General features: G+C 37.9%; 1 pseudogene; it reads left to right on the top strand.

Annotated features, from left to right (window-relative positions):
• The first annotated feature begins 4,646 nt into the window (after positions 1-4,646).
• LOC102749305 (ATP synthase F(0) complex subunit C1, mitochondrial pseudogene) lies at positions 4,647-9,697 on the top strand (annotated as a pseudogene).
• Positions 9,698-9,919: the final 222 nt, after the last annotated feature.

A 9,919-nucleotide genomic window follows, 5' to 3' on the forward strand; every position in this document is an offset into this window, starting at 1 on the left:
TGAGAACATGATGAAGGCAATTCCCATGAACAAGTCAAGATGTACACATGTACCCAGATCACCATTTAATTTCTAAGTCATCAGAGACCATTCTTAATTCTCAGTTTTCTCAAATCCGGCCTAAGGTTATCCTGGTTGGGGTGCTAGGGTAAGGATTGAGAGGAAGTACTAGCATTTCCATGAGACATATATTCTGCATCTGCATTGCAGAAGCCAAAAGCACAAAAATAAAAAGGGCAGACATTTTAACCCCAAATTACAAAGATTCAGCATATTCTAGGATATGTTTTTACACTGAAAAATAAATTACAACAGGTTTTATGTCAAGAGAACGCGTAATGACAAGCTAGACTTCTCCAAAATAGGATCAGAAATGTTGGTCAGTTACATTATATGCATACAAATATAAATTATGGTTAATTTTAGTCATTTAGTAATATCTGACATTACAAGAGAGGGCTGTATCTTTTTCTACATTTTGCCCATAATCCATTACATAGTAAAGCAGATCTAAGCACAGGGTTGTGTTACCAAAGGAGGTTGGAGACTCTCTCCTTGGGGGTCATAAATATAGTTTTCCATCTGCTGGAGACTGTTTAGGTGAAAGATGCCTGAAGTCAGGGGCTGGATCAGATGATCTCTGGGGGTCTCTTCCAGCCTTTTGAGTCTTTGAGAGAAATTTCTAATCAGCATGTTAATGAGTACTTTAAATTTGTATTCTGGTTTCCTTGAAGATAATTACCAGAAACACTATGCAGAGAACAGCGTTTCTAAATACCCGTTTAAAAGAAGAAGATGAAAGAAAGAAAAAAAACAACAACACAGTATTCTGTTTAAAAAGAAAAAAAAAAGAGGTAATACAATGTGACCCACTTGATATCAAAGAAGGCAATTACCTGAGAAGGTAGTATGGTTCAGTGGTCTTGGTAACGTCTGAAAAAGTCCAAGGCTACTGGATCTTTTCCCTGTCCTTATGATGTCTTGCTGTGTGACCCAGGGCAAGTCACTTGACCTTAGTTTCCTCATCTGAAAACACAAGACCCCAGGAGTTGTGCTTGATTACCTGACCAGTAACAAGCTACAGGAATTAAATGAAGACTGGAATTTCATTTTGGGCTTCATCACAGCTGTGGCAATGACGGATGGGAATCATATGACTGAGGTTAGCCCCTGAGCTTCATTAACTGTCAGGAAAAAAGTCTGAATGACATGGGTGGTAAACTAAACTTTGAAAACCCTGGAAGAGATCTTAATTTAGATACTATATGGATGAGACGTGCGGCAAAGATTTATTTTTATTTTGGTATTATGGAAAATCATTTATGATATTATCCTGTGTTTCATTAATCTAGTTTCTCCAGAATTGGCCCTGGGAAAAAGAGTACTACCTAGGCCAACATCTCTTCTTCCTGTACTTAGTTTTTAGAGAGGAAACAACCTTTTTATTAATATTGACATATAGCTTTTTTGTAAGTAAGAACAAAAGTGTAGGGGCACCTGGGTGGCTCAGTCGTTAAGCGTCTGCCTTCGGTTCAGGTCATGATCCCAGAGTCCTGGGATCGAGCCCCGCATCAGGCTCCCTGCTTGGCGGGGGGCCTTCTTCTCCCTCTCCCACTCCCCCTGCTTGTGATCCTGCTCTCACTGTGTCTCTCTCTGTCAAATAAATAAATAAAATCTTTAAAAAAAGAACAAAAGTGTATCAGTCCAAATTACATTTCTCCTTGTGTCCTTTCTTTACCTATGGTAAAGTAAGTTTAATCTGAATTTTTATACTTGTCACAAAATACGATTTTCTCTGGGTGACTAAGCTGGCATTTTTTAAACCTGGCACCTAGGGTTAAATGCTTAGCCCCATGCCATTTTTCAACAACACATTTTTGTTTTCCACCAGAGATCATCACTTGTTTTAATAAACATACCCTAAACAAGACATCAAATGAGGTAGGAATTTAAAAACTATGTTTTGACACACTCTTTAAAGAAGATGAATAACAAATTAGAAAAAAAAAAAGAAACAACTAAGATGATATAAAGATGAATTGATATTATGTTTGTGACCAAGTTTGGAAAGCTATAACATCTATACCAGATTAGAGATATCAGAATTCTTCTAATAACCATTATCTATATTTCAATACACTATATATTTCCATTAAAGTGAAAGAGCCAAATCCATCCTGAAAACATAGTTGGCATTTTGTTAGAGATTGCAATTATATGCAGCCTTTTGTTCACAAACATTAAAGAGAGGGCAGGGCTATCACTGGAAATACTGCTCTACCTAAAGGTTTGGGGAATCATAAATTCTGGTTCCGACTCTGCTATTCAGCTTTTAGATGGCATTATACCTTAATTCCACCATCTGTACAGTATGAATAATTATATTTTGCTAACCCACAGGTGTGTTGTAAAGGATAGACAATAAAAAGTAAGTCTGAACATATAGCCATTATCAGGGCCCTGATAATAAGGAAAACAAATGGTTAAGAGATACAAAATAAATGGGTTGAACCTTATAATAAAATTCTGAGAATTAGGGACACCTGGGTGGCTCAGTCGGTTAAGCGTCCGCCTTCGGCTCAGGTCATGATCCCAGAGTCCTGGGATCGAGTCCTAATCGGGCTCCTTGCTCAGCAAGGAGACTGCTTCTCCCTCTGCCTGCCTCTGTTTCGCTCTTTCTTATAAATAAAATCTTAAAAAAAAAAAATTTAAAAAAATAAATAAAATTCTGAGAATCACATTTAACTTCATTTAAAAAAATTTTTTTCTAACGATGTTTACATACCAAAATTTTCATATAACTTAACTTTATTCACAAAATGTACCTCATTTGGACTTTGGCATGAAATTCCAAAAGAAATGAAATTCGAAAGTCCAGATCAGGTACATTTGTGAATAAAATTTCATTCCAAAGTCTTTAAGGGACAGCAAAAGAGAAAACATATCCTGAACCTACAGAGTTTTTGTATCTCTCAGTGGAGGGATCAGGAAGTGGTAGATTCTCACTGTAAGTCTATGCAGTATTTAATATTAAATTACAACTTTAACTGAAGGATTGAACAGTATATTTTATCAGAACAGCAGGGACTATGGCAACTGTTAAGAGTTGAAGGACTACCTTTTTGCTCCCAGTGTTGACATTTATTAACATGCCCAGCAAGCCTTTGTGTTTCTGCTTTTTGAAGTTTGAATTCCAAGGATACCAAATCAATATGCCCAGTTTGGTCAGATATCTAACCCCAGATATTCAGAGTACACATAGGGTCACTAAGCTCCCACTTTAGCTTATTAATAGTCTATTCCCAAATATAGGAAAAATTGTTGTGAACCAAGAAATCATCCCAGGTGGTTACCTTTTTTTTTTTTTTTGGCAGAGAGAGACAGCCAGAGAGGGAACACAAGCAGGGGGAGTGAAAGAGGGAGAAGCAGGCTTCCCGCCAAGCGCCAAGCAGGAAGCCCAATGTGGGGCTTGATCCCAGGACTCTGGGATCATGACCTGAGTCGCAGACGCTTAATGACTGAGCCACCCAGGCACCCCCCTCTCCCCGCCAGGTGGCGACTTTTAAAAACATGTTACTCAAACTGATGGCTACCAGAGGGGAGGTGGGCAGGGGGATGGGTGAAATAGGTGATGGAGATTAAGGAGGGCACTTGTGATGAGCACTGGGCATTGTATGTTAAGTACTGAATCACTAAATTGTACACCTGTAACTAATATTACTTGGTATGTTAACTACCTGGAATTTAAATAAAGCCCCCCCCCCAAAAAGCATGTTACTGAATGTTAGTAATCTTTTGGTATGTGGGAGAAAGATAGTAACTCCCAACTTCCTTCTCCTCCTGCTTGGGAGAACATTTCCTACCATTTACAACCCAATAAACACCTTTTTGTCTTGACCCCTTCGCCCTCCCTGGAAGAAAATCAGGATTAACACAGGCAGAGATGGAAGTTAAAGTTGTGTGTTTCTAAATTCCTTTCTTTTTATGACTTTCTGGGAGGATTTTGCCCTCAACATTACACTTTCTTTTACCAACCTCTCTTAGCTTCTTCCTTTTGTGAAATTTGAGCTTCTTAAAAGAAAAATGAGATAAGTAACACAAATAAACATGTTGAAGAATGCTGCTTCAAGTGTTAGGAAATTCAGAAGGAAAGAGAATGTCAAGTGTGGGTAGTCAAAATTGTGAAAATCATACATAGTGAATGAAAAGCACGGGTCAGAGAAAAAGGCCATTTTGTGATTATCACCGGTGAATTGTGGTTTCATTAGTGCAGTGCAGAAGGTCAAGATACTGTGGGGTAAAGAGCAAGTGATGGTGAGAAAAAGTGGAAGTCAGCGAGTATAAAACACACTTCAAAATTTTGAGCGTTCTCTAAGTAATGTAGGAAGTGAAGTCATCTATTGAGAAATAAGTAAATGGGTAGAATTGTGAGTAGAGAACAAACAGAGAAGTTTTGGAAGAGTCACTGTGCTGAATTCCCTTGGAATCAACAATATTTTGTTGTTTATAAGGAAGAATGTTTTTCCCTAACATTTTAACAGCTGATGGCAACTTAAAATCATTGCTGCCTGTCTTGATGTAACTTCTATTTCCAGCATATATGGGAACTCGATCATGGCTGTTCATATTGTCACTTAAATTGAGTTATGTGCATTGCTGAAAATGTCATCAAAAAGATTACTTACTTTGTGATTCAGTATCGAAACAGTAAGTTATTTTATACTCAGAAAGGTACGTACGTACCCAGAGCAGTGGGGCATGAATTAGATATTAATGAAGCATTCATTGGGAGGGGCGGGGATGAACACAATTCTATAGATTTCTTATAAAGAACAACCGAAAGCTTTAATGAGATCCAAGAATATAAGACACATATATTTATTACTGAGTTGTTTGTAAAAAGAGTGGCTATCACACACCAAGCAATGCAATTGAAGGAAAGGAAAATTGCCATATACCTCAGAACAGATGAGTGAACTTTGAAATCAATGAGAATTTGGTGTGACCAATTGAATTATAACACAGGATTATCTTTAACATGTTTGACATCCATTGGTCAGAAACTTCCAGCTAATTGAAAAGAGTAGCAAGTTCATTTCCAGCAACTAAAGCACCTTTACTTCTTTCAGCTGAGGAAAACTGAATAAATATGTTTTTTTGTGAAATAAATATATGCTAAATCAAATAGGATAAGCTAATGAATCCTAGAGATCTTTGGTATGCTGTACAATTATAATGTTAATACCAAAGCACTAAATGAAGCATGGATGAAGAAAGGTAATGTATCACCATGACACTGTGCGTAACTGCCAATGGCCAAATGTTTCCTCCATGTTAAATTTTAACCTCAAACTATTTCTGAAGAATATCTCAGACTATCTCCTCAAAAATGCTACTATGTATTTGCATACACATGCATGGGTACACACACATACAGATGCTTGGTGAATGGCTTAGCTGATAAACAAGATAAATGTTTTCTGAAAGAGACAACTAGGAAACTTTCTTCACAAGTGTTAATGTTTTACTTCTTGATTTTATTTTGTTAGTGGCTATGCACCAGGCTAGTTTAAAAATAAGCTTACTCAAACTATATAATGACTTAGTCATTATTGCTGCCAGTGTGAGTGAACAACTGCAACCTCATGATTTTCAATCAACCAACCATTTAGTCACCATCTGAAGAAGGCCACTCTTTCTTGTTTTTGAAAGAAAACTATCTATTGACACATTGTAGTAAGATTGATAAAGTGTTAGATATCAAAAATTGTCAAATGGAAGTCAAGAGTCTAGATGAAAATTTTGAAGAAAATACTGTAGATGTAAGAAATAACTACACATCAGGGCACCTGGGTGGCTCAGTCAGTTAAGTGTCTGACTCTTGATTTTGGCTCAGGTCATGATCTCAGGGTCATGAAATTGAGCCCCACGTAGGGCTCCATGCTCAACAGGGAGTCTGCTTGAGATTCTCTCTCTCTCCCTTTCCCTCTGCCTCTCCCCCCATGCATTTTCTCTCTCAAATAAATTAATAAAGTCTTAAAAAAAAATAACCATGCATCCACAACATAGAAGCACAGAGAATGACAATCAGTGTGAAAACATGCTCACTGATGAGTGAGTCAAAAAGAACCTCAGAAGAGTGGGCTCTGAAAGTGAATATATTTTAAGAATTCCATAAGCAATTGGGATTGAGACTTAGAAAAGTAATATAACTTGCCCAAAGTAATACAGTTTGCTTATAAATTACATTTAAAATTTTTTGGATATCCAACTAAGCCTAAAAGAGCTCTTTCAGTAATGATATAATTTTTGAAAAATATATTTTAAGAAAGTATTATGTTATAGTTTAATTGGCCAAGTTGTTTCCTTCTCAATCACAAATAAAATAATGGTACTTCTAGGAATTAATGGCATCTTAAATAAAGTACTGTAACAGCAATTTTTGTGATGTTATTTGCCACCTTTCTTTCTATGCTCTCTCATTCATTGATTTGTGCAGCCCATAATAAGTACCAACTTTGTTCTAGGAATTCCACTAAAAACTAAGGATAAAAAGGCTAATGAAGCATAGGCTTGTGATTAAGGTGTCCACAGTCCAGCTGGTGAGAAAAATAGAAATAAATAATTATACCATAAGGTGATAAGCACTGTAGTAAAGATTTCTACGATAATGGTATTAATCGGAGTGCCTATGAGAGAGTTGCTGCCTCTCCGTCTGGGAGATTTTGAGGAAATGTAACAGAAAAGAGACTAGAGATTAAGTCATGAACAAGAGTTCATTAGACAAGAAAAGAACATATTTTGAGCAGAGAGAACAATATATGCAAAGACCCAGTGGTAGTGATGGGTCCCGGAATATTCAACAAATAGGGTGAAGATAAGAATCACAGAAACATTGGCAGCAGAGGAACTTACAGGGGCAAATTGGAACCTGGTTTTGAAATATCCTTTTTGTAGCAATGGGAAACACTAGAGAATTTTTCCCAGCATTTGATTTTTATATTTCTTTTTATTGTGGTAAAAAATACATGACAAAAATTATATCACTTTAAAAAGTGTACAGTTCAGGGGCGCCTGGGTGGCTCAGTTGGTTGGGCGACTGCCTTCGGCTCAGGTCATGATCTCAGGGTCCTGGGATCGAGCCCCGCATCGGGCTCCCTGCTCGGCGGGAAGCCTGCTTCTCCCTCTCCCACTCCCCCTGCTTGTGTTCCCTCTCTCGCTGTCTCTCTCTCTGTCAAATAAATAAATAAAATCTTTAAAAAAAAAATAAAAATAAAAAGTGTACAGTTCAGTACTATTAGGTACATTTTACATGGTGGTACTGACATCTGATTTTTCGAGATAATTCTGTGGTGAATAAACTGGAATGCAAAGCCACTAGATAAAAGATGAATTGAACATTTCAATTGAGATATGATAGGACCAAAGTTAGAATTGGAGACTACAAGAGGGAGACAATTAAAATAAAATTTGTAGGAAGAGGATTATTTGAGGGGAATACAAATGAGTTCCATTGTAGACATGTTATTTTGATATGTATATGAGACATCTGTGGGAAGCCCTTCAGTACACAATTGGAAATATAGTTTCAGAGCTCGGGGAAGATGTGGAACTAGAATCATTAGTCCTGTTGAAGTGAATTATCTTAAGGAACCTCCAAGAAAGTGAAGGAAATGAAATCCAGGATGGGACTTTGATGAGACTCAGTATTTAAGAGCTCACTAAGAATGAGGAGTTAATAAGGGACACCGTGTAGGAATAGCAAAGCACTAAGAAAGATACCATAAACATCAAATAAGGTGGGGCTGCCTGGGTGGCTCAGCCGGTTAAGTAGCAGACTCTTGATTGCAGCTCAGGTCCTGATTTCAGGGTCATAATCTCAGGGTCGTGAGTTTGAATTCCACATGAGGCTCTGTGCTCAGGGGGGAATCTGCTTGAGGATTCTCTCTCTGCCTCTCCCTCTGCCCCTCCCTCTGCTCACACTCTCTCTCTCTTAAATAAATAAATAAATAAATAAATAAATAATATTTTTGAAAAAATCAAATAAGGAAAGTATTTCAAGTGGTAAAAGCATCTAACAAGCATCAAATATTATATTCAAAGAGAATAAAGCTTTTAAAATGTACATTGGATTTGATAATTAAGAGGTCATTGATGAGTCTAGCAAGGGCAATTCCATTGGCTTGTTGGGGATGAGGTTATGGGCAGAAGTGGATTATAGTGGGTTGAAGAATGATAGCAGAAATATTAGGAATAAAAATATGAAAGAATAAGAATAGTGATAGATAATATCTATGGAACAGTTATACAATGCCAGGCATTGTGCAAATGTTATATAACATTATGCCATTTAATTCCCGTACCAACTTTTTCACAATAGGTATCAAAATTTTATAGGCTTAGGAGAGTTATATAACTTGCCCAAAGACACACACACACACACACACACACGGACACACACACACATATATAGCTTTCTATAGTCTCTTACAAATACTAAAGCCAGGTTTACACTAGTTTATATACCATTGACAAAGAGTAAATGGAAACTTAAGATATTTACAAAAGTAACTACAAAATATCCTTTCAAGACATTTGACCACAAATGGAGGGAAGGAAATAAATCAGTAACTATTGGAGGAGGTAGTGATACTGAGGCAAGTTTGGGGCTTTTTGGTTTGTTTTGTTTTCTTTTGGAGGGGTGGTGGAAGACAGAGTTGTTTTTAGATTGAAGCGGACTCAAACTATTTTAATTAGATAAGTAAAAGACCGTTTCAATAATGCAAAAGAGAAAGAGAGCCCAAAGAAGGAAAGAAAAGAAAATTTTCAGTTCATGGGTCAAAGGCTTACTGTCTTTCTCAGAGAATAATCTGATCTCAGAGACGGAAGAGGAATTTGTGGCATTATATATAGATAACTGAATATGGTAGAGAAGTAGTGGAGTTTTTTTTCCTGATATTCACTTTTTCTGACTGTGGAATATGATTGGAGATTTAAAGAGTATAGTAAATATTTACAGAGTATAGTAAAGAATATAGTAAATATTTACAATGAATGTCTCAAAGAGTTGGAAAAGAATTTCTTCGAATTCTTTGGATATTACGATTCTATTGAGCTGGGTGGGAGCTGAGCGCTGAGATCTAGAGCTAAAGCCAGGAAACTGAGGAAAAGCAGACCACCGGGGCACTACTCATTTCCCCGGCTCTGATCCCGGCTGGTGTACCAGGGATCTAATCAGGCCTGTGTCGGCCTCCCTCTTGAGTAGGCCAGAGATCCCAGTTAAATAGCCACCCTACAGCTGCTCCCTGCTCCAGGTGGCCCAGCGGGAGTTCCAGACCAGTCTTGTCTCCCAGGACATTGACACAGCAGCCAAGTTTATCGGCGCTGGGGCTGCCACAGTTGGTGTGGCTGGTTCAGGGGCTGGCATTGGAACAGTGTTAGGCAGCTTGACCATTAGCTATGCCAGGAACCCGTCTCTCAAGCAGCAGCTCTTCTCCTATGCCATTCTGGGCTTTGCCCTTTCTGAGGCCATGGGGCCCTTCTGTTTGATGGTCGCCTTCCTCATCCCCTTTGCCATGTGAGGTTCCATGAGGGTCACCTACCCGTCCCTGCTGCTTCGACTTCAGGCCATGCCTGGTGCTGAAGTGTGCTAAGCTTTACCATTAAACACAACGTTTCTCTAAAAGAAAAAAAAAAATTCTATTGAATTACAGTAGTAAGTGCATTATTGGTGCAGTTTAAAGTAGAAACCATTACTTTGTGTGAATACCAATAGACATTGTTATGTAATTCACCTTTCCCAGTGTGTGAGGCATTGATAATAAAAGAGAACAGAAAATGATGCCCCTATTGATCCATGGACAGTGGTTGGCTTTAAGAATGTACTAGAAAAGATGAGAAAGGGAAAGAATCAGGAAAG

The sequence above is a fragment of the Leptonychotes weddellii genome, chromosome 1 (genome assembly GCF_054177405.1).
Source record: "Leptonychotes weddellii isolate Sample4059 chromosome 1, ASM5417740v2, whole genome shotgun sequence".
Classification (NCBI taxonomy): domain Eukaryota; kingdom Metazoa; phylum Chordata; class Mammalia; order Carnivora; family Phocidae; genus Leptonychotes; species Leptonychotes weddellii.